The following is a 27,096-nucleotide window of genomic DNA, read 5'->3' as shown; positions in this document are numbered from 1 at the left end:
AATCAGTCTTGTTTCTGCCAAAATAAATATACTGCTAGAATTTGAGAACAATGTTCATCCTTTTCTCTTTATTTTTATTTACTTGCATCTCTATATTTAATACTATTTTTTCAGTGTTTTTTCTCCTACTATTCTGAGTAGGTTAGTATTACTCACATTAAAATAAATGGAATGACCAAACAAAATCATTATTTTTGTTAAATCAAGTATCATAGTGATACGTCCTTGTAAACATATTGGAAGAAAATTCACTAATCAACCCAAGTTTATTCAAGACTGATATCCCTTCTAAGAACCACATATTGTAAATGATGAATAGAATCAGAAGACTCATATAAGAATCAGGATAACCATTCCCTAGGCAGAATCAAGAAAAAAAAGAAAAGTTTGTTTCTAAGGCTTTCAGGCTGGTATTTTTAGTGTGCATAGTACATATGATCTCTTTGGAGAGATAATACTGTGATCCTTAGAGAGTGGTATGGATTCTGTAAAATGTGTTCAAAGCCATGGTCTCTGATAAAAATGACTGAAATAACTGTCTTTCTTAATGCTTTTGTTTTGCCATAGACCTGAACTTGGTCAAGGTCATGGGTTTAAGACCTTTGAAAGCCAATTAGATTGTTTTCCTTCTCTGGTAAAGATTACCTTAAAAAAAAAATCTAACTGTTTTCAATACATGCTCTTGGTCTTAAAGGTGATAAGGGAAAGGAATGTGTGTAGCTCAGTGCAAATATTTCACCGATCCTTGAAAATCAATCTAAAGGGCATATTCTACAATAATAGCAGCATACTGTAAGAAACCAGAATATACCACCCCAAAGGATTATTTTAAGAAACTGCAGACACAGAAGAAGCTCTGAAAACAGAGAAGTTACCCTTTTGAAGGAAAATTTACACCTATATAGGAAATCGTTTGTAAGAGCATCTCCCACTCAGCACCAGGAAGAAAAGGATGACTCTGAATCAGTAGAAATGCTTATCAGTGGAGAAGGCACTAACTTAAATCTATATAATAAACCTTATCTTTGTTTATCTTCTTTTCCTAGGCATCTCCCCATGACTGTCCTTTCCCCAACTCTTTTTTTCTGTGTTTCAGTGGATGATGGTATTCAAAGCCATCTCTGAGATTTCATTTCTCTGAGTGTGTCTCATTTATACATGAGGTATACAATTGACCCGAGAAGAATGTAGGGGTTAGGACTGCTGACCACAACACATTTGAAAATCCATAAATAATGTCTGACTTCCAAAAACTTAACTATTAATACCCTACTGTTGGCCAGAAGCCTTGCAAATAACATATATACTCTATTAACACATATTTTCTATGATATATATATTATATATTGCATTCTTACAATAAAGTAAGCTAAAGAAAGGAAAATGTTATTGAGAAAATCATAAGGAAGATAGATTTACTATTCATAAGTGGAAGTGGACCATTGTCAATGGAATAATGATGAAGTTCATAAAGTTGGAAAGGAGAGCTTCATTTCTCATTAACGGTTGCAGTGTATAGGTTGGCCATTCTGACAGAGTGGAAAGAATAGCCTTTGGTCAGAAGCCAGAAACAAACACTTTGAGGGAGGGGCAAAGGGAACAGGAATTTATGCTGAGTGAGGTGGTCAAATATACATATTCAATAACCAATAGGAGGAGTCCTGAATATTTATGAAAGGAGTAACATGCCCACGCACAATTCAGCTTCAAGTCCCTTCATGAATTGCAATGTACAAAAATCATGATGTTGGCATGATTTGAGAGTGGAGTTTTGGGTCCTCTGATGTCAAAAGATGAAGTAGAGCAGGGGTCCCCAAACCCTGAGCCATGGCTTGTTACCAGTCAGTGACCTGTTAGGAACTGGGCCTCACAATAGGAGGTGAGCAGCAGGCAAGCAAGCATTACCACCTGAGCTCTGCCTCCTGTCAGATCAGGGGTGGCATTAGATTCTCATAGGACCGTGAACCTTATTGTCAACTGCACATGTGAGGGATTTAGTTTGCATGCTCCATATGAGAATCTAACGCCTGATGATCTAAGGTGGAAGTTTCATCCCAAAACCATCCTCCAACCCCAATCCCAGTCTGTGAAACCATTGTCTTCCACAAAACTGGTCTCTGCTGCCAAAAAGGTTAGGGACCACTGAAGTAGAGGATGCAAAAACCCTCAGTGTGCATCCTCCATAGACTGGCCAGAACCACTCTAGGATGGCTGAGTTCACTTTTGGTTTTGTGTATTGGCTCTATAATATGAACAAGGAAAGGTCATATCTTTGGGGGCTACCAAGTTTTACTGCTTAGAATTCTATATTACATGTTTGTATTTTTGTAAATCTACCACTCAAAAATTGTCTAAAATTGCCTACTACCATGGGTGCTTTATATTGTAGTAGGCTAGAAGGAAAGATATTTGAAGTAAGTTATCATGCTCTACCAACATAGCTAGCGGGGTGACACACAGCAAGTTCTTAATAATTTAATTATGTCAAAATAAAAAAAGGTACCAGATGGAGTTAAGCAAGGAAGACTTCATTTAAGACTATTGTAATGGGAGAGAGAGATTTAACACAACTCTGAATATAATAGGCACAACTGGGGATTTATGGGCAGAGCGGTGGACTTATTGGATAGAGAATTACTAAAAGGAACATGATTAGATATCAAGAGTTAGAAAAGAAGAACTTGATTAGATATTAGAGTTAGAGGAAATGGGATTCTATAACAACTAGATATGCATAATTCTTGCTAAAAGTAGGCTCAGCAGACCAAAGACAGAGACTAATCAAGAAAAGGGCCTAAAGGGGCCTGACTAGAGTTTATTCAAGACGGGAATCCTTGTCAGTTCATAAGTATGCAATAGCCCTCTCAGATGCTTGAGAGTATATCAAACATGTATGTGATTGCCTCATTTGCTGATCTAAAAGAACTTTAGTTAGAACTCCTAGAACTCCTATTTTTTTTTTTTTTTTTTTTTTTTTGAGATGGAGTTTCGCTCTGTTGTCCAGGCTGGAGTGCAGTGGCCTGATCTCCGCTCACTGCAAGCTCCGTCTCCCGGGTTCACACCATTCTCCTGCCTAAGCCTCCCGTGTGGCTGGGACTACACGCACCCGCCACCACGCCCGGCTAATTTTTTGTATTTTTAGTAGATACGGGGTTTCACCATGTTAGCCAGGATGGTCTCGATCTCCTGACCTCGTGATCTGTCCGCCTCGGCCTCCCAAAGTGCTGGGATTACAGGTGTAAACCACCATGCCCAGCAGAACTCTTATTTTTCAAATAGAGGTTTTGTTTATCCAAACTTCAAAGTTCCTGTGTTCTTGCCTGTTGCCTTTACCTTGAATTAAAAAAAAAAAAATCTAATGTTACTCTCCAAATTACATCATACAGATGAGTAACATGCTTTCCTTAATGCATACTTGTGACAAAGATTGTCCCCTTGACCAAACTTCAGTCAGGCTCCTCTTCCCAAGCAGGCCTCAAACTTTGTGCTTCCATCTTTACATTGCCCAGTTTTAGTAAGAATCCTGTGAGGTCAGTTTATCAAGCATCTCCCACTCTCAATATCTGATCACCCTGAATAATTGACCGAATTTCTCATCCCAACTATACCCGTGTGATATTGGATTAGACTGGCCTTCCTTCAGGAAGAATTATGTTAGGTCAATTTAGCAAGAATCACCCCACCTTCTTAATAATTTTTCATCCACCAACCCCATTAATCTAATCCTTGGCTATAAATCTCCTCTTCCCTGTTGTAGTTAGAACTGAGCCCAGTCCTATACTGAGGTCTCTTTTCCCCTATTGCAGTTTTTCCTCAATAGTGTAAGTTTTTCACCATTTCAACTACTGTCAAGCTCTGGTTTTTCTTTAACACTTGTTCTCCTTCCTTACTATATGAAAAGGAGTTGTTGACATGGATTTTATTTTATTTTATTTCATTTTATTTTATTTTATTTTTTCATTTTTAGAGATGGGGTCTTGCTCTGTCACCCAGGCTTGAGTGCAGTAGCAAAATCACAGCTCACTGCAGCCCCAACCTCCCAGAAACAAATGATGCTGCCACCTCAGTCTCCAGAGTAGCTGGGACTACAGGCACATGCTACCATGCTTGACTAATTTTTTTTTAATCTTTTGTAGAGTCAGGGTCTCACTATGTTGCACAGGTTGGTCTCAAACTCATGGACTGAAGTAGTCATCCCTCTTTGGTCTCCCAAAGTGCTAGAACTCCAAACGTGAGCCACTGCACCTAGCTGGGTTGACGTATTTTGAGGGAGCAATACTAGACTATTGAGGAGGCTCCTGTATGGTTGTTGATGCTTATTGCTACAGTATATAAGCAGTTGGCATTAGATAACTAAAAACAGGATGCGGAAAAAAAAAGAGCAGATGTATCAGCCAGGCTTTACTCAAGATGTGCTGCGTGGCCTTGAGATTTGGCTCAGACTTTGATTTGGTAAAATAAAATAATCATTGTATCTTACATTTTTAAATGTCTGTCTTATGATGAGTGTGCAATAATTATTCACTGAATGACTAATGCTTTGCACTAGTCTCAGTGTTTTTAAGTTCTCAGTGTTTCAAAGAGATTTAGTTTTGTCTGAATAGTGATTATTATGTATTATATAAGCATTAATGAAAATGTGAAATTCATTATTCATGCTCAATGTTTAGAAGAGGCTTCAAGGCAAGGCAAGGAAAGACATGAGACAGTAATGCAAAAGAAACTAGTAGAAAGAAAGAATAAGAAACTAAGAATGTATTTCTCTGAGATTTTGGGAGAAGAATGATGGTGTGAAAGGATGGAGGAATGGAGGAAACCAAGAGATATTAATGAGATAAGTTAGAAAAACTGTTTTCCCCTTGGGATATAATTTAATCACTTCTGAATACGAAGGTTAGGGTAAACTTTTATTAATTTTGGTTCTTCCAATTTAAAAATCATAAGTTATTTGAGAACATAAAAACCTTTTTTAAATTTCATACATTTAATACATGTTACTGAAGTATTCTGTTCTCCATGTAAAGTGCTTTATCTTTCAACTACATTATGTCATACCATATGAAATGAATACCAAAGCATGAATATGTCTTCATCAGGCAGGTGACATACTCACATATTTTTTTAAAGCATCATAAAGCATGGCTATCTTAAGGTTGGCAGTTATCACAAAGAAAATGCCAAAATTTTTTCACCAAAGGAATTTCAAAATCCATGCAAGTTTGCATTTTCATATCATGTTATAATAAATATTACATCATTTTAATATAGTGCCATTCATTTACAGTCACTTAATTATACCCAAAAATAGCTTCCTGTACTATTTCATTACTTTCAGTTACAAGGAGGAGGGGGATGATTGGCCAGCCATTGCAGTGGAACTAAAGAACAATGTGTGTCAAAAAGAGACTATTTAAAATTCAAACTGTTGGTGAAATTGGAGTTGGCAGTTAAAATTGTAGGTGGAATTTTTGTGAGAAGAATGTAATTATCCAAACTGGATTTTAACCAACACACCTGAGTACTTCAAAAAAATATTTTTAATACTACAAATAAATACCTCCTTTGTCCCATTTCTCAGTGGAAAGATACCTATTCTTGGGGTGGGTTGAATTTCTGAGGTTTTGCTTTAGTTCTGGCTCAGTAGAAGAAGTGCCACCTACTGAATTGCCAATCTCCTTCCTGTGGAGATCTCTGATAGAGCAAAGAAAACCATTATTAGGTATTTTACGGTTCTTATTAGCATTTGATATCTTAGAATCTGTATTCAAATACTTTTCATTAAGTAGGTCAAGAGTTTTAAGTTCAAAAACTGTACCAAGGTCACAACTAAAGATCACTGATGTCAGTTGGCCCAGGGCAGGGAGTGGTTTGAAAATTATTTTTCTCTTGTATCTCAATCAAGAACATATTTCTCCAATTACACAAAACACGTTAGAACTCCTTTCGATGAAGGCAGCTGGGGCAGAACACACACAGGGCAGAATGTTAAGGAATACTGAAAGCTGAGGTTGGACTGCAAAGAGGCAGCGCCAAGCAGAAGTTGATGATCCCTCACAATATTATGTGAAACACACAGCAAGTATTCCGTTGAGCATTTAGGAGGAAACAAAACTCTCCTTTGACATAACTGTGAAAAAATAAAAACTTATACAATTAAATTTGACAGACTGAGCAAGAATGATTTGCAAATCGGTCAGCCCTCAGAACCAGAAACTGTTCAGAAAGCTCAGCTCTGCAATGTGGGTAGGTAGCATTTATGAACAGAAAAGAGGTACTGAAACAGCTTGTTTGGTTACAGTCCAGTGTTTGCCTTATTTGAACAAGGTCTAATCAGTTGGTTGCCTATGACTGGCCGAAGCTTAGCTGCTGTGATTGGCTAAGACATCCTAAATTAGACTCTCAGTTTGTTTATGTGCTAAATTAGGTTGCATTCCTTGCATAGGAACTTAAGCTATGAAGGCATCCTAGTGCCAAGTATAGTTTACTAGTTGTCATTCAAAACCTGTGTCTGTGTTTCAAGTACTTTTCACATATGAACTAAAAATGTTGTAATTTAGTTATATGGACTCTAATATCATAAAGCCACATCTTTATGGTTAACTACTAATGGTGTAGAAAAGTTCATAGTCTCTACACTGCCCCTTATAGGGTGCGAGACTCATTTTCATCATTTGTTATCAGGGACATTAATAACAGAGGCCATCCAACAGAATTGTTGTATTTGGTGAGTTAGTAACTATAAAACACCTAGAAGGACACTTGGCCCATAATGAGTGCTGTATAATTATTTGGTATTATTGAAAGGAAAACTTTAGACAAACTAATTTTAACAGAGTTTAATTGAGCAAAAAATGATTCATGTATCAGGCAGGCCCCAGAACCAGAATAGGTTCAAAGTGACTCCAAGACTATCACATGGTCAGACAACACTTATGGACAGAAAAAGAAAAGTGATGTACAGAAACAGAAGTGTGATACAAAAACAGCTGGATTGGTTACAGCTCAGCATTTTTCTTATTTGAACATGGTTTGAACAGTTGGTCACCTGTGACTGGCTGAAATTCAGCTGCTGCGACTGGCTCAAACAGCTTCTTGTTACTAGAGTAGGTTATAGTCTGTTTATACATCAAGATAGGTTACAGTTCACTATGTATAAGGAAACCTTTGGGCCAGACCTAAAATATGTATGGAGAAAGCTTTAGACCAACTTAATTCAATTTGAGATGACTACTATTATCTCAAAATGAACTAGCCCTTTCCAAGAAACTCAATGTACACTCAGAAGAGGATACCAGGAAATGAAGACCACAACAAGAGAAACTCAGGCCTGGGAGAACAGAAATACTTATCTTGGTCACATCTGCCTAAAAACCTTATTAATTCCCTAATGATGTATAAGTCAATATCAGAATTTCCTTCTATATTATGTATAGACTATAATATTAACTTCTATAAAATGTATGTAATTCTCATTTTGGCACATGAGTTTAGGCATTCTCAACAACTTTTCCCACTGTTTTTTTTTTTTTTTTTTGAGACAGAGTCTCACTCTTGTCACCCAAGCTGGAGTGCAATGGCGCGATCTTGGCTCACTGCAACCTCTGACTCCCTGGTTCAAGCGATTCTCCTGCCTCAGCCTCCTGAGTAGCTGGGATTACAGGCACACACCACCATGCCCGGCTAATTTTTGTATTTTTAGTAGAGACGGGGTTTCACCGTGTTGGCCACTAGCTCCTGACCTAGTGATCCACCCACCTCGGCCTCCCAAAGTGCTGGGATTACAGGCGTGAGCCACTGCATCCAGCCTCTCTTACTCTTTAATAATGTCTTTTATTTAAAAAAAAAATCTATTCAGGCATTTTAAGGGCATAAGCTGCTGGGCAGCCAAAATGAAGGACAGACATACTGTTTGCTAAATCAATAATATCTAGCCTAGGTGGTCCTTTCATATTCTAGTGCCCAGAGTAGATAAAACCAGGTAAAAGTACCCTTTACAATGTTTTTAAATAAATGATTTGTATTATAATATTATTTTGATTATAAAAAATTAGAGAAGATAGCAAAAAGAATTTCTATATAACTCCCTCCCAGTTTCTCCTCTTATTAACATCTTACATTTGTCATAATTAATGAGCCAATATTGACATAACATTATTAACTAAAGTACATACCCTGTTCAGGTTTCCTTAGTTTATACCTAATGTTCTTTTTTCCTTTTGCAAGGTTCCATCTGGAGTCCTACATTAGATTTAGTAGTCATTTCTTCTTAGTCTGCTCTTGACTGTGACAGTTTTCAGACTTTCCTTGTTTTTGATGATCTTAACAGTTTTGAAAAGTTCTGGTCAGATATTTTACAGAATGTCCTTCAATTAGCATTTTCTGATATTTTTCTCATGATTAGAATGAGATTATGTGTTTTAGAAAAGAAGAAATTTATGTAGTTACTTAATTAGTAAAAACTCATAGATACTTATTTTTTGCTTTAGATTGTAATCCAATACAACTTTATACTGCTGCTCAAATTGTTCCAGCTTTCATAATTGGGAGCTCTTTTACTTGGCCCCTGTGTCCTTTTGAAATACCCTCATCATTGTAGGTTGTTTTTTTGTTGGAACAGGGTGGGCTTTTTTAGTTCTACCTTACTTTTTGGCACTATAATATGTTCCAGGCTCATCTTGTATATTTCCTACCCCAGTACTAAAATAAGCCATGAAGCCCTGGTTTATTTTATAGGACAATGGTATTAGAAACAAAGATCTGGGTGCTAGCTGTGCTTATTGCCACTGGCATGTCATCATTTCTAGGCTCTCTCAGCTGAAGCAACAGGAAAAAATATATATAGGTGTATCCTAACTTTGAATCTATATAGGTAAAGTTGTGAAGAACTGCCATGTTATCAATATTTGATTTTCCCATCTATAAACTACAAATATCTCACCATTTATTTGAATTTTATTTGATTCCTTTCATCAATGTTTTACAGTTTTCTGCATACACAACCTGTACATATTTTCTTGGATATATACCTAAGTAAAATTTTTTGTGCTATTGTATATGGTCATGTTTTTTAAATTTCAAATTCCAATTGTTCATTGCTGCTACACAGGGAAACAGCTGACTTTTGTATATTAAGCTCGTAGCTTACAAGTTTACAGGTTTTACCTGCAAAGATGCCACCAGGTTCTCATAAGACCCCAAAAAAAAATCACCTCATGTCTTTGACTGACAGATGGGGAAAGTGATCACTTTGGAATGCTAAAACAAAAGCCTACTCTCCAATGAAAAAGCCATTACTAAAGTTGTATCTCCCATAGGCAGGAGAGTAATACCCAACTCCAGCCCCAGCTAGCCTTTTATCTAAATGGGGAAGAAAATGAATGTAAGAATTACTTGTGAGGGTCACTCCAGGGACATAGGCCCACTAAAAGACAAAGATTTGATTATAAGATTATAAAGCATTTTCTTCTCCAACTCTTTTTCATCACATTAACAATGAAACAGTGGATTACAGCTGAAAGAGCTGGAAAGCTCAGGCTCTATGAAAGATCTTGAGAAAACGCAAAGTCAACAGAGAAAACAAAAACAAGGACACTAGTGAAATTTATTATCTGACACCTACAGCTACAACAAATATTGAACATAGTCCAACTGCTAGTCAGATTCAGATAAATCTCACACTAATGTCCTATTAACCTCAATACCTGTTACCCATTATATCATGTCTACATTGCAACAAAAATTTGTAAGGCATTCCAAAAGGCAGGAAAAAATTGAACTGAATTCAAAATTTAAAAAGAAATACACTCTCAAAGAAACAAAAACTGAGGCAATTCATAGCCAGCAGACCTTCCCGAAAAGAAACATGAAAAGAAGTTCTTCAGAGAGAAGGGAGATATGTCAGAAACTCAGATCTACACTTTTAAAAAAGAAAAAGCATCAGAGAGAAAATAACTGAAGGTAAAATAAAAACTTTTATTATTATTCTTAATTGTTCTAATACATAATATTTTTTCAAAGTGATAATAGTAACTTTGAATACATTCTATCTTGATCTACTTATTTGTTTATTAGTTCCAGGACATTTTTGGTAAGTTGTTTGGTATTTTTCTACATAGACAATCATGTCATCTACAATTGAAAATGGTTTCACTTCTTTTCCAATCTGTATATTTTCTGTTTATTTTTTCCTGTCTTATTGCATTAGCTAGAACTTTCAGTAACATACTAATAGCAGAGGTGAGAGAAGACATTCCTGCCTTGTCCCTGATCTAAGGGAAAAAGCATGCAGGGTCTCACCAATAGGCATGATGTTATATGTTGGTCTTTTGTAGATTTTTTTATGAACTTGAGACGTTTTTCCTTAATTTTGTTTGCTAAGAGTTTTTATTATGAATGGGAATTGGATTTTGTCAAATGTTTGTGTTGTGTCAATTGGTATGATGCTTTACATTGATTAATTTTTAAATGTTGAACCAGCCTGGCACACCTGGAATAAATCTCCCTTTTTCAGGATATATCATCTTTTTATACATTGTTGGATTTTGTTTACTAATATTTTGTTGATTTTGTTGAACAGTTCGTGTCTGGCTAGGCACAGTGGCTCATGTCTGTAATTTCAACACTTTGGGACGCCAATACGGGCGGATCACCTGAGCTCAGGTGTCCCAGACCAACCTGGCTATCATGGTGAAACCCCGTCTCTATTAAAAATACAAAACAACGGCCGGGCGCGGTAGCTCACACCTGTAATCCCAGGACTTTGGGAGGCCGAGGCGGGCGGATCACGAGGTCGGGAAATCGAGACCAGCCTGGCTAACACGGTGAAACCCCGTTTCTACTAAAAATGCAAAAAAATTATCCGGGCGTGGCCGCGGGCGCTTGTGGTCCCAGCTACTTGGGAGGCTGAGGCAGGAGAATGGCGGGAACCCCGGGAGGCGGAGCTTGCAGTGAGCCGAGATCACGCCACTGCACTCCAGCCTGGGCGACTGAAAGAGACTCCGTCTCAAAACAAAACAAAACAAAACAAAACAAACAACTAGGTGGGTGTAGTGGCAGGAGCCTATAGTCCCAACTTCTCAGGAGGCTAAGGCACAAGAATCGCTTGATCCATGGAGGCAGAGGTTGCAGTGAGCGGAGATGGCACCACTGTACCCCAGCCTGAGCAACACAGCAAGAGGCTGTCTAAAAAAAAAAAAAAGTAGATTTTGTGTCTGTGCTCATGAGAGATATTGGATTACAGTTTAGTTTTCAGGATTTTAAAAATAAACCTTAAGATATTTCTTTCAAGTACATTCTACATTAGTCAGTCAGTCATTTTACACAAAGCTTAAGCTATGTACAGTCTTTCAACAGAGAATCCAATGGGATATGGTATAAAATGGAAGGCAGGGAAGTCTGATTATTATTACTTAGGAAGTAGTCAAACCCATATATTTATTTTTTAAATTACCATTATGATAAAAAAAATTAGTAATCTTCCTTATATAGAAGTTGCTTTTTATTTCAGTTTAGCTCTCTAAATAATAAAGTTGATTAATCCAAAAGTGAATAAATTTTTAAGCCATCTTTTTTAAAATAAAAATATTTATAGCTCTTTGAGCACTTTTTGCAAGGAGATAGTGATATATCAAAATAAAAGCTCTAAAATATACATTCTCTTTGAGACAGGCATGAGAATTGTTTGAACCCAGGAGGCAGAGATTGCAGTGAGCCGAGATCGCGCCATTGCATTCCAGCCTGGGCGAGAGTGAGATTTTGTCGCAAAAAAAAAAAAAAAAAAAAAGAGTTATAGAAAGAAACTCATCAATGAAGTCTCCTAACAATCTCTTCTTTTGTGTTTACAACTTATTTATCATATCACATCTCCAAATAGTAATTTGTTCTAATTGTTGGTGAGTCATTCAGAAGTCTACTTTATGTCTCTGTCCACCCATAAGTTTCCAAATTAAGTTCATTTGTGCTGTGATTATGTGAGAGAGAATAAATCCCAAACAGGGATATTTTACTGGAGAACATTTTAAAATATAAGATAGTATATTCAAATGCTAAGAGTGCAAAGCATTTGATTTCAAATCAATGTTTGGCAACAATTATCTCTTCAATACCACCAAATCTGCCTGCAATTAACATCACAGATGTGTAAACAATTAGCTTAGTAGTATTTCTAAGATGCTTTTTTCAACGTCAATATATTGTTTCCTTCTTCTCCTTCTATGAAAACTTCCTTTTACCTTTTTGTCTAACCTCATGATTTCCTTTTGTGTCCATACAGAAAGACTGAATGCCAAGAATAAAATTGACGTCAAATCTCACATGGCTTTCATAACACTTGAGAATAGCCCACTATTAAAAAGAAATGGCTGCCCTCCCGAATACATTTTTAGAGATATATTGCCTGACACTTCAGATATGTTCAGTTCTACAATGATTCTGCCTGCAATCTGTTCACTTTACTTCTTCTTTTTTCCCTCCTCTGTAGTGTTTCTCTCCCTTTTCAACATTTCCCTCTGGCTTCATTTTAGCATTTTTCTCTTGAGTTCTCACCTTTTCCCCTCTTTCCATTCTCATTTTTTCTTTTATAGTTTGTTGCTCTCTCGTGCTCTGCTGGGATTCTTCCCAGTCACTCTTTGGCTTCATGTACATGCAATATGGCAAACTAAATCTGACAAAAGCCTGTCTATTGTTCATCATAGCACCTTTTCAACACATACCAAGTGGTGGGAGAGTTAGGGAATGGAGCTTCCTTGCATGTTAGTATGAATTATTCGGAATGTTATCATTGAAGGCTAGCGATTCCACATTTTCCATTTTAGCACTTGTTTCTGACACCTACTTCAGGCAAATTTTGTAAGCTTCAAATACAATCCTTGGATCTTCTGTAATGAAGGCAGCTATAAACAAAGAAGAAAAAGTTTGGTTCATATGTAAGGTTTGGAGGGTAATAAAATATTGATATACTTATATATATTGTACATATACAAGGAGTTGTCCTTGTGAAAACTGTGTATAAAAGATAAAGCATATAAGTATAATTATTCAATGTGGTCATAGCAAAGAAAAAATATCTCTCTAGATTCAAAATCCTGAAAAAAAAAAGACAAAACAAAAATAAATAAATAAATCATGGAAGGGGTGGTAGAATTAAGACCTGAATTATGATAACAGAATTAGAATGGGAATTCAAACCATACATATCAACAATAAGCTAAAATTTTATTTTTGTGCTAGACAAAACAACAGAAATAGTCTGCTTGTGTTTCTGCAACTGGAACCTCTTAGTCATTAAAATAAATCTATTTTACTAGTCATGTCAGAGGCTTCCAAGTGCAAAGTGTACCAAAACAAGATGAAAATACTGATTATGCATAGATGTGACATCTCTGGTATCCTGACCTCTGAAATTGTATTATATATTCAGGACACATACCAATGGAAATTTCTGTATCTATTTGATCTATTCTATGGTTTGCCGTCTATTTTCCTAAGTGAAGAGGGTAGGGAAGTGGGTGAAAAGAATGAAGGTCAGAAAAATACACCTAAAAATAAAACTTAAATAGTTCCCCTTCATAAAGCACATGAAACAACTCACAGGGCCATGAGAATACACTATCGGTCAATCTTAACCTTACTTTATCGTGAGGTTTTGTGCTATCAGCTTCACTGACAACTAGACTAGCAATCGATAGTATCAATCTATAGTTATTTGTTTTCTCAGCAGTTTCATGAATATCACTTTTTAAGTAGAATACTAGCAGGAGTTATTTTTCAAGTAGCTTTAAAGCTACCAAAGGTGCCTTTTGCCAGAGTAAAGCTAATTAACTCTAAAATATCAAATCAATATTCTTATTAATATTGTATCCATTATTTGTGGGGAAGAAATCAATGTGTCCTGATCAAAATGTAAATATGCACAGTGATGCACTCGCACTAGAGAACTTACTATCTTTTCTAAGCAAGCACATTTGAGTCAGTAAGACATGTTATTAGGCAATTGTCTTTGAATTCACTGAAACAGTGCCCTCTTTGCTATAACTATGTCTAGTAAGATTTTTTTTGATGTTTTAGAGCTGAATTTATTCTCAGCATAGATAAGCCTGGTGCCACCTTGAATATTCACTATTCAGAGACTGCCACTTTTGCCATGGGAACTCACACGTGCAACTTGTTTCCATGACAGCCTGTAAATTACAGGTCCCAAAGTCAGCTGCAAGGAAAAGAGAAAATAAATTAAAAAAAAATAAAAAAGACCCTTGCCTTCGTTTTTGGCAGACTTATCCTGGATATTACTGATGGCTTTTTGGTTTGGTTTCAAAACCACCTGTGTCATAAGGGAGACATTGAGATTGTGCTTTCTCCTGCAAATTAGCAATTAGAGCCAAACTGTCTTCTGTGAAGCAGAAATCTAATACAAGACTTAGGGAGGAAAGTAAGTATTTTCATAAGTCATGCACCAGATGAGGGTCTCTTCATGAACAGGCCACCCTGTCCTACTGTTATCTACTTTTAAATCTCTTATGGACAGCAACTGCTTCAATGAAGGCAAAAGCATCAAAACTCTAACATTCTAATGAATAATATGAATATAAAACATTTGAATATTCAGAAAAAGTCTAAAATTCAGATAAAGTTTAAGACCTACAATCATCTTTAATTTACGTTTTGACAAATATATTTCTCTGTAGGACTATCTACTCTGGCAGCAAACCAAATGTTGAAACCAAAACAATTCAAATATGGCATTTTGTAGGCAGGGCGGTAGAAGCTGACATGAACCCAGCACCTACCTCCACCCTATATATTATCATATTTAATTTTCACATGGGTCCTAGAAGGGAGGAGAGTTTTATTTCCATTTTCCAGTTGAGTTGAGGAAACTAAGGCTCAGAAGTGCTAAGTAAATTGTTCCGATCACTAAGTGGAGCAATCAGAATTCAAAGTACAAGAATCAACTCAAATTCATCCACTCAACCTACAATTGTCATCTTTAAATATGGAATTCAGAGGAAAAGCATTATTTATTTACTTTTATACTTTGAAAAAAACTCTCTTCAAGGTAATTTATATATCAGGATTTATTTTACAATACACACATACTTTGCAATAAAAGACAATATAAACAGATTAATACATCAAAGTTGCCTGGCTTATTATGGATTTCACTCATTAAAAAAAAAAAAGGAAAGGAAATAAATGCAGTCATTTGCCACATAGCAGGCCACTGTGCTTTTTTTTTTATCAATTCAGTTTCTGTGCACGTAGTTCAAGGACAACATAGGGCCTGATATAGAGCCCCTTCTTGATTTATACTTTATTTCCTGTAGAACTACAGATTACAGTGTGCCTTTGTTTCAGATAAAATCAGGACGTATAAAGCAGTGTTGTACTGACCTCCACATGATGCTAACATTTTTGCTTCAAACTTACACAGATTTTAAATTTATTGCAAAGTCTGAAAAGCTTGGCTAAGATAGTCATTGTGTCATACTAGCTTTCTGTTTGGATTCTGTGTTGACATCAACCCTAAATAATCACAAAAGCAGTGCTTTTGCAGATGTATTTGTGCTGGTCTCTGAGTTCTTAGTTCATTTAAATATCAATGAGCTGAAAATGTACTGAAAATCATACCTTAGCTTTTTGTCCTTTTCAGAGTATTTCATTAAATTAAATTATATTTTAGTTTAAGTCTATGTAGGTAAGTATATCCAGTTACCATGAGCCAATTTAATTGTATTTTGTACTTGCCCAATTACTGACTTGAAGCAAATCTTTGACTAATAATAATGACTGCACATTACTAATGTTAGTAAAGGAAGTCCTGAAAGCACTTCATTCTCTGTCTACATGGTGGACGTTCCTTTTCTGTTGCTTAAAATATTTCTTTGAATTCTTACTGCATACACATAAATTCAAATTCCCACTGCATTCAAGATCTTTACAAGTAGTCTTCCTCCTGACCACTCGCTCTTCTATAAATCAGAGCACAAATGTTAAAGCCTATTAGACCTGAATTCAATTACTGCCTCTGCCATTTCCTATCTATATACATTTAGAAAATTTTTATTTTTGCTTTTACCTTACCTGGGCTGATTCCTTTTTGTGCAAAATAAGGGTAATAGTACTTGACTCAGAATGTTTGTGAGGAGAAAATGGGAAAGAAACATAAAACACTGAGAACAGTGATTGCTCATTTCTGCCAATGCAAGACTTCATCCAGTCCTTCCCCACCCACCCCCAGTTCTTTACCAAATTTTCTTCTACGTACCCTGTTCTTTAGCAACACTGAAAAATTTACCTTTCCCCAAATAATAAATGTATTCCACATCTATTCCTTGACACATGGCACGCACATGGCCTGGAATAGCCTTTACACCCTTCTTTTTGCTGCACTACTCCTTTGTTTCTGAGTATCACTTCCTTTATGATACCTTCCTTGACATGTCTCCCCATGAGTTCTGAGTTCTTATTCTGCATGAGTTCTTGTTTTGAACTCATGTAGAACTTTGTACATACTTCAATTATAACACTTAGGATATTTTAATTGCATGTTTATAATAGTCCTTCCCTAGTAACCTGAGTCCCTCAAGGGCAGAGTTGGCATCTACACCATCATTGTGTCACTAGTATCTGGTGTTTAATATTTGTTGAATAAAATAATTATACCCTTAATAAATCATGATCACTATATTCCACTTCTTCTTAATGTGCATTCCTATCCACACGTAAGACAAGACTGCTCTATTATTCTAGGACTTGAACTTAATAGAAACTGGACAGATGTCTGTGTAATTAAATATAATGGGAACAACAGGAACTGGTGTTGTTAAGGGTAAAATATTGATCAGTGAAGAGAGGAGGTGAATTAAGTGGACTTAAAAAGAGAAGGGAACATGGGAACACCACTTTCATTTATCATTCCCATTTTAATTTTACTTTTGGAAACCTGACAAATATGTAGCAGTAATGTCTTGCAGAAGACAGATTTTATTTTCCCCTTTTAACTTTTTAAAATCAGGCTCTAGGAGGTAAAAATCCAATCAGAAAATGTGTTTAGTGTTAAAATTATGAGATGGATTGTCTTAAAAAGCCTTGGTGATGAAAAACAGCATAAGAGAAGGTAGACAGTTTGCCTGAGATAAGAACATCAACCTTCCTTCTTTAGAAATAATAAGAGGAGTCCAGAGTCGAAATTAGAAAGCACTCTCGAGGGAGAGCTATATATTCCCATGTCAAAAGTCTCTTCTGGTCTGCTGACCCAGGCAGATGATCAGGTTGATTGACTTCATCTCTATCACCAGCAAATGGAAAGGCAGTGGTGACTAATGACTTTCCCAATATCCATCTTTTTTATTTAAAGAAGTTAGCAATATACCTTGAGATAGATGCTGAAGTAGGTATCATCTGTCTTTTTGGCCTGATATAAGGTTCATGGTTTCTTAAGAATCTGAAGTCAAGGGAATTGAAAAATTGGAATAGGTGTTCTCAAAGATCAGATTAAAAGTTTTTGCTGACTCCTAATCATCTTGAGATCTTGAAATTTCTTTAAGTGTATACAAGAGATAGCAGTAACTAAGATGGGAAATGTATATGCTTACATCTATACTATAAGTTTTACGTAGAATTGAGATATGAGATGTATTTATATATTGTGTAGTGCACTCGAAGTTATTTCTACTATCTGACCACTAGTAGTATATTTGTAAGTTGGTTTTATGAGACATATATCTTAACATATGCCTTCTTTCTGAAATTGTCTCTCTCTCTCTCTCTCTCTCACACACACACACACAAACACATACACACACACAAACTCTTTTGTCTCTTTCTTACCAATTCATCCTGTAAAACAAATAAAACTTTGTAAAATACAGATCCAATAATCTCATATCTCTGCTTAAAATTTAATCATAAAATTTAGTCCAACTTTAAAAACCATTAGCAAACACTTCCAGTTAAGTTTGTCCCATTTTTTTTCTCAGTTCTCAAACAATGATCTGTGCTTCAAACAAACCTGACTAGGCACTATCTTCTGGTGCTTTGAAGAACTCAGTTTCTGTACTACTCTCAGCTGCTCATTTAGCTGCTCATTTACTTCTTTATATTTCCTGTAATTGTCTGCATTTAAAACAACTTTATACAATTATTAAATGAATTCATTTTTGCATAGAATTTCAAACAAGTTAGGTGATGATAAATTTCCTTTGGACTTCTGTCCAGTTCCTCTTCCCTTTCCAGATAGGCAACCACTGTTGCATACTCTTTTTTATGCATTGACATAAATATGTGTAAAACATATAACTACATGTCACATATACTTACAAAATATATTTTGTAAAACCTATGACTTTTGTATGATTACATGTTTGTTTTACATAAATAATATCTTACATCAATACTCTTTTAATTTTTTCTTATCCATTTTCCTGAGGATCTTTTCATGTCAGTAATAAAGATTTCCTATGATCAAAGTTTCAGTATACAAAATCAATGTATAAAAATCAGTAGCATTTCTATACACCAATAATATCCAGGCTGAGAGTCAAATAAAGAACACAATCTCACTTAGAATAGACACAAAGAAAATAAAATACCTAGGAATGCAGCTAACCAAGAAAGTGAAAGATCTTTATAAGATGAACCATAAAACACTGCTGAAAGAAAGCAGAGATGAAACAAATACATGGAAAAACACCCCATGCTCACGGAATTAAAAGACTCAATATCATTAAAATGGTCATATTGCCCAAAGCAATTTACAGATTTGATGCTATTCCTACCAAACTACCAACATCATTCTTCACAGAATTAGAAAAAAATTATTCTAAAATTCATATGGAACCAAAAAAGAGCCTGAATAGCTAAAGCAATCCTGAGCAAAAAGAACAGAGCCAGTCATCACACTGCATGACTGCAAACTGTGCTGTAAAGTTACAAAATATATAGCTACATACACAAACAGCGTGGTACTGATTCAAAAATAGACACAGAGACCAATGGAATGGAAAAGAAAAGTCAGACATAAAACTGTGCACCTATACCATGTGATCTTCCATAAGGCCATCAAAAACAAGCAATGGAGGAAGAATTCCATATTCTATAAATATTGCAGGGACAACTGACTACCTATGTATGGAAGAATGAAACTAGACCTTTACCTTTTACCATGTTTAAAAATAAACTCAAGATGGATTTTAAATGTCAGACCTCAAACTATAAAAATTCTAGAAGAAACTCTAGGAAATAACCTTCTCAACATCAGTCTTGGCAAAGAATTTATGGCCAAGTCTTCAAAAGCAATCGCAACAAAAACAAAAATAGACAAATGGAACTTAATTAAATGAAAGCACTTCTGCACTGCAAAAGAAATCATCAACAGACTAAACAGACAACCTACAGAATGGGAGAAAACATTCACAAACTACGCATCTGACAAAGGTTCACTGTCCAGAATCTATAGAGAACTTAAATCAACAAGCAAAACACAAATAACCCCATTAAAAATGGGCAAAAGGCATGAACAGATACTTTTCAAAAGAAGACATATAAGCAGTCAACAAACGTTTCAACAACGCTCATCACGAATCATCAGAGAAAAACAAATCAAAACCACAATAAGATACCATCTCACACCAATGAGAAAGTCTACTATTAAAAAGTCAAAAAAACAACAGATGCCTACAAGGCTGCAGGGAAAAGGGGACATTTATATGCTGCTGTTGGTGGAAATGTAAATTAGCTCAGCTACTGTGGAAAGCAGTTTGGAGATTTCTCAAAAAACTTAACACTAACGTAAGACCCAGCAATCCCATTACTGGGTATATACACAAGGGAATACAGATCATTATACCAAAAGACACATGCACTCATATGTATGTTCATCACCATGCTATTCACAACAGCAAAAACATGGAATCAACCTAAGCACCCATCAGTGGTGAATTGGATAAAGAAAATGTGGTAGATATACATCTTGGAATACTACACAGCCATAAAAAATAAGGAAATCATGTCCTTTTCAGCAACATGGATGGAGCTCGAGACTATAATCCTAAGAAAATTAGCACAGGAACAGAAAACCAAATGTCACATGCTCTCATTTACAAATGTGAGCTAAACATTAAGCACACATAGACATAAACATGGGAACATTAAACTGCAAACTACTAGAGAGAGGAAGAAGGGAGGAGGTTGTGGATTAAAAAAACTACCTTTTGAGTACTATGCTCACTACCTGGGTCCAATATACTCAGGTAAAAATTTTTTGAGTGTACTCCCTGCATTTAAAATAAATGCTGAAATATTTAAAAATGATAAATAAATAAAAGGTTTGCTATAATCTTCCAAGTGTGACCATGCCATGCTTTATTTTACCATCCACCCCCTAATGGATATTTGGATTACCTTCATTTTTGCCACTGGAAAAAAAAAATACTACAAAAACCCAGTGAACATGACTGTGCACTATATTTTCTAAGATACTGCTATAGTTTTAATGTGTCCCCCAGAATTCATGTGTTAAAAATTAATCCCCAATGTAACAGTGTTGGGAGGCCCAGGGAAGCGTTTAGTTCATGAGGACTCTGCCTTCATGAATAGATTAATGTAATTATAAAAAGGGCTTGTGGCAATGGGTTCACTCCTTTTTATTATTTTTATTTTTAAGTTCCAGGGTACATGTGCAGGCTGTGCAGGTTTGTTACATAGGTAAACATGTGCCATGGTGGTTTGCTGCACCTAACAACCCATCACCTAAGTATTAAGCCCGGCACGCAGGTTCCCTCTCTTGCACTCTTGGCCTTTTGCCTTCCACCATGTGATGATGTAACAAAAAAGTTGTCAGATACATGCTGGTGCCTTGATTTAGACTTCTAGCCTCAAAAATTGGAGCCAATAAGTTTCTTTTCATCATAACTTGCCCAGTCTCAGGTATCCTGTTATATCAGCACAAAACAGACTAAGACAGAAACTGGTACCAGAGAAGTGGAGTGTTGCTATAATAAATACTTGAAAATGTGGAAGCAGCTATGGAACTACATATAATGGATAAAGGCTGGAAGAATTTAGAGGAGCAGGCTAGAAAATGCCTATATTGCCGCGAACATAGCAATAATGGCCATTCTGATGAGGGATTAGGAGAAGAGGAGAACTGTAGGGAAAGTATAAAATGTCCTTAAAATTACTTAAGTGGTTATAAACAGAATATTGGTAGAAATACGGACAGTAGAGGCCATTCTGATGAGGTCTTGGATAGAAATGAGGAAGAAAGTATTGAAAACTGGGGGAAGGCCATCCTTGTTATAAAGTAGCAAAGTACTTGGCTGCATTATGTCCATGTCATGGGCTTTATGGAAGGCAGAATTTAAGAGAATTGAACTAGGGTGTCTGGCAGAAGAAATCTCTAAGCAGCAAATATGGAAGGGACTGTGTGGTTCTCTTAACCGCATATAGTAAAATGTGAGAAGACAGAAATGATTTAAAGATGGAATTAATAATTAAAAGGGCAGAACACACAGATTTGTAAAATCCCAAGCATGAACATATAAACAACAAAAAGGCATGTTTAGAAGAGAAAATCAAGGGCGTGAGCGGTGACTGTTTGGTAAGGAGATTACCTTGGAATGAAGAAAGTCAGGTGCCATTCATCAAGACAATGGGAGAATTATCCTAAAAGCATTTCAGAGATCTTCAAGGCTGCCACTCCCATCATAGACTCAAAGTGTAAGTGCTTTGAGGGTAGAAAGGTTTTGAGGGAAATACCTAGGAAACTCTTGAGAATTTGGGGTTCATTGCCCAGAGCTGTCTCAGTCCTCTGCCCACACATTCTGGTGCTGCTATCTTCAACCACCTCAGCTGTGGCTCAAGCAGGCCCAGGTGTAACTCTGGCCCTGTGGAGGCATGGCTGCCTCTACCTAGATTTCAAAGGATGCTTCAGAGGCCTGCTGCTTGGGCAGAGCTACTGCAGAGAGTCCTGACCAGGGTAATGCCTTGTAGAGCCATGAGATGAGGGCCACTCCTAAGACTTTAGAACTGTAGAGCCACCAGCGTGCCACATTAGCCTGGAGAGGTACAGGCATGAGACCCCAACCCATGAGAGCAGCTAAGTGAGATGAGTTCAGCAAAACCACAGGGTTAGAGCTGCCTGAGGCCTTGGGGGCCCAAATCCAGTTTTAATGTGCTTAGAAGACAGGACACAAAGTCAAAGATTATTCTCAAGACTTAAGATTTAGTATTGTCTACCCTATTCGCTTTTGAACTTGGTTGGAACCGGTTACTCCATTCTTCTTGCCTATTTCTCCTTTTGGAATGGAAAAATCTGTCCTATGCCTGTTCTACCACTGTATTTTGAAAGCACGTAACTTGTTTTAATTTCACAGGTTTACAGCTAAAAGACAATTTGCATCAGGATGAATCTTACCGTGTCTCAGTCATATGATGCTTAGATTTGAGACTCTGGACTTACATTTTAAAGTTGCTGCTGAAAGACATTGAGACGTTTAGGGCTGTTGGAATGCAATGAATGGATTTTTCTTATGAGAAGAATATGAATTTTGGGTAACTGGGCAGTATGGTGTGTTTTGAATGTGCGCCCCAGAATTCATCTGTTGGAAATTTAATCTCCAATACAACAGTGCTGGGAGGTGGCGCCTAATGGGAGGTGTTCAGATTATGAAGGCTCTTCCCTCATGAATTGATTAATGCCATTATAAAAAGGGCCCTCCAGAATGGGTTTGCTCTCTTGTGCTCTCACCCTTCCACATTTTGTCACGTGATGACATAGCAAAAAGAGCCTCACCAGATGTCTGTGCCTTGATCTTCTCGGCCTCCAGAACTGTGAACCAGTAAATTTGCATTCATTATAAATTACCCAATCTCAGATATTCTGTTACAGCAGCACAAAACGGACTAAAACAGAAGCTCTATTAGCTTGAGCTAACATCACAAAATGCCACAAACTGTGTGGCTTAAACAAGAGAAAATTATTTTTCACAGTTCTGAAGCCTGGAAGTCTGAGGTCACGGTGACAGCATTGTTGAGTTCTTTGTAAGGGCCCTCCACCTGGCTTGCAGATAGGTAATTCCACCATGAGGTTCCCACTCTCATGACCTAATTATTTCCCAAAGGCACCATCTCCAAATACCATCACATTGGGGATTAGGGTTTTAACATATGAACTTTGGGGAAACACATGCAGTCTATAGTAGATATACGGCTAAGAAATGAGTTTCAGAGTGGTAAGTTCTATCAGATTGTCTCCTGACTGTCTCAATTTACATGCTCACCTAAGTGCTTGAAACTGCCCATTAAACTCTATCATTGCTACCACCTATCCTATGCCAGCACTGGCACCCTGACCTGAGACTTTCAGCCTCCAGAACTGTGAAAAATAAATTTCTCTTGTTTAAGCCACCCACTGTGTGGTATTTTGTTATGTCAGCTCAAAGCTAATACAGCTTTAGTCCATTTTGTGCCGTTATAACAGAATACCCAAGATTAGTTAATTTATAATGAATGGAAATTTACTGTTTCATACTTCTGAAGGCTGGAGAGTTCAAGATCAAGGCATTGTCATCTGGTGAGGGCCTTAGTGCTGTGTTATCATATGGCAATGGTAATCTATCTTTTTCCTAATTTTTGAGAAACATTTGCTATCTTATTGTTTTAATTTATGTCTTCCAGTTACTACTGAAGTTTTGAAAGGGTTATTGGCCATTTATACTTTCTCTTTTTTAAATTACCTGCTCATTTTCTTTGCTTATTTTCCTATTAGGCTTTTGCTTTTTTTTTTTTTAATTTGAAGGAGTTTTTTATATCTTCTGAATACTAATCCACTGTAATCTTTATGAAAGCAGAGGTTTTTTTTATCTGTTTTGCTCACTACTAGACCCTAGGGCCTAAAAGAGCACATGGTACCATAGTACGTGCTTGATAAATGTTTACTGAAAGAATGAAAAGGCATATAAATAAACAAAGAGGTTGCAAACATTTTCCAGTGTACTGCTTAACTTGACATTATCGTATCAAATTTAAATAAAAGTTTTAAATTTGAGTATGATCACATTTATCAATCTCCTGTGCTAAATATCCTACATTTTGTGTTTAATCTTATAACCATTCCTACCATGGGTTAATAACAGATTATCCTTCATCCCCCTCAAACTGTATGCTTCTGTTTTATTCATTTTCACTCAATTTAATCCATTCTTCTTGATTCTGATGTCTCTAGTCTCATTGAAATAGTAATTTTATCAATATTAATCAATTAAGAAGTTGGTTCATATGTAACATCGTAAGATGAATTTTATAGAATATCATATTCCAGGCCAGACACAGTGGCTCACACCTGTAATCCCAGCACTTTGGGAGGCCAAGGGAGGTGAATTTCTTGAGCTCAGGAGTTTGAGACCAATCTGGGCAACTTGGCAAAACCCCATCTCTACAAAAAAAAATTTTTTTAATTACCCAGGTGCTGTGGCACGTCTGAGGTGAGAGTATTACTTGAGCCTGGGAGGTCAAAGCTACAGTGAGCCATGTTTGCACCATTGCACTCCAGCCTGGATGACAAAATAATATCATATGCCAGATACACTGAATTTTTTAATTTCTGAAAGACTTAAAATACAATGTAACTACCCACTATCTTGAGTCATTGTCCTTCAAAAACACATTCAAACATGGGTCGGTAAATGAGGTAATGTTTCTATAACAGTGTCTTCTCAGCAATCTCAAGAAAAGAGCTCTAGGAAGTATGTTTTGGAAGGCAGCACACTATTTTCATTTCTATTCAATTTATTATTTAAAATTAAATTACACAGTACAATGGGCCCTGGATAAAATATTCTAAATAAGATAGAGAATGTCAGCACCACAATTCTTTGTATGCATGCTAAGCAAAACTCAGAGAAGCAAAAACCCTAGGATATGATGTCAAACAAAGCTTTCAGAAACTTAGCAACAATATGTTTGGAAAATAAAAAGTAAGATGTACACACCAAAGTAACCTTGGGAGCTAAAACAGAAAAGGTCCCTGTGAATGTTTCTTATCACAGCAATATTCTCTGGAAAGGATGGACAGTCATATCTGTCTTTTTGACCACATTCCCACTCCTGAGTAGTAGCATTGTCAACATATAATATGAAGGCCATCAATTCACTCTGACAGTGTTTGCACTTCAGGTGGTGAGAAACTCTGTGGGCTAAAAGAAGGAAAAAGAAAGAAATTAAGGAGTAATATCTTGGACCGAGATGAGAAGTATAGCAAACTATGGAAGAAGAAAGTTGCAAATAAAAAGTGTTCTAAATAAGAGAGAACTGAACTTTCAAAGAACAGAGGCATAGGCCTATGCTCATTTAAATAAAAGCAAAATCCTCTATGATTTATTACTAAACTTTGCATACAAAGATGGTTGCGACAGATTATAGTACTCATTTTACTCACCCACTGAATAGGCCAGCATATTAATAAGAACATTTCCCTGGTTGAATATTCATCTACATAGTGATTTTCTTCTATAGAGCAGAAATTATTAATCAAATAGAGCCTCCTTAGTTCTGAACTACAATTGTGTAGAAGTCAGTGGAGGAAGTCATTTCACAGAGAAGTAACTAAGACACAGGGATATAAAATGAATCTTCCAAGAAGATTCTGGACCCATACATAGTACATAACAGAGTACAAATATAAAAGTTTACTAGTTGCTTGTCAGGCATTTATTGATCATGAGTCTAGCAAGCCTTTGTTGTAGATTCAAAAATTAAGACTAAAATTCTACCCTTAATATATTTACCTGTTGGTGACCCATAATTCACACACAGACACACAGACACACACACCAAATCAAACAAGCAAAGGTAGTGTGCATTTAAGAGAGTGATTTAGCAAGTAAAGTATCATTTCCACCAGTTTTAAAATCAAGTCTGCTTCTAATTCAGCTTTACAAATGGAAAGCATATAAATTGGAGTAATCTTAAATCACTACAAAAACTTAAAAACACAAAAAAAGTCTTACTTTGGAAAATGAAATTAGACTCAACAAATTTTATTGGACAGCTACTGTGTGCTAAGTAGTAAGAATACAAAACTATGTCGGAAAATGGTCCTTGTTATTAAGGTGCTCTCAATCTAATGAAGTCTACTCAGAAAGAATTTATAGAATTCAAGACCCAGTGGACCACAGAAGAGAGATATTAAACTATACTTGAACCATAGAGGATCTGAAAGAAAAACTTTCTAATATCGAAGACACCATATGCCAAAATACAGGATATGAACAGCATTTGGTAACAGTTCTAAAATGGTGGCGTAGCACGTTGAAGGAGTAGGACACTGAAACTGAGGAATTAGTTAAGGGATTTATGTGTCATATATGAGAATTCAGAAAGTATTTAATAGCCTCTGGTCACACTATTTTTTCTGTGAAGCAAAAAAAGTCCTCCTTCAATACTCTATACCCACAATCTTATACTCATGTCATCTTCCTACTTTCCAATCTTCATTGCACTGGATGACTAATCTCTTTTAGCCCCTGACTACATTCACTATTATCACCTCCCTGACCATCACTCACCTCTCTTTCTCTGGCTTCAGCTCTATGGGCAGCTTCCTCAATAACTATCAATGCACTCCTATCCCTAAGAGAAAAACACACACATATACACACAATAAAAATGATTACAATGACACCTTTGGGGCTGCCTCTCTTCTCTCTCTTCATAACGAAGAATATCAACTTCTCAAAGAAACAGTCTAAATTCCCTCTCACACAATACACCTCACAGTCACTCTTCAACCTACTACCACACAGTGTCTATTCCCACTCCTCCACCGACACTCTTCTGACAGTGGTCTACATTCTATTCCATTTCTTTTTTGCACATGTCATTGCTAATCACTCCTTTGAGTTCACTCAGCCATCATGCCTGTGCCTATCCCAAAATATCCTATTGCTTTCTCCTTTCCTTCATCTGTTTCTTTTTACCCTCATTTGCTGACTATAATTCTTCAAACTACTACTGTGTTCCCACCCGTATACTAAAAGAAACCCCTCAGTTAATATTTGATTTTTTTTAATTAGCCTTCAGTCACGCTTATTAATTGTCTTC

Source organism: Macaca mulatta, chromosome 7 (assembly GCF_049350105.2).
Source record: "Macaca mulatta isolate MMU2019108-1 chromosome 7, T2T-MMU8v2.0, whole genome shotgun sequence".
Taxonomy (NCBI): Eukaryota; Metazoa; Chordata; class Mammalia; order Primates; family Cercopithecidae; genus Macaca; species Macaca mulatta.
This window is presented reverse-complemented; position numbering follows the sequence as displayed.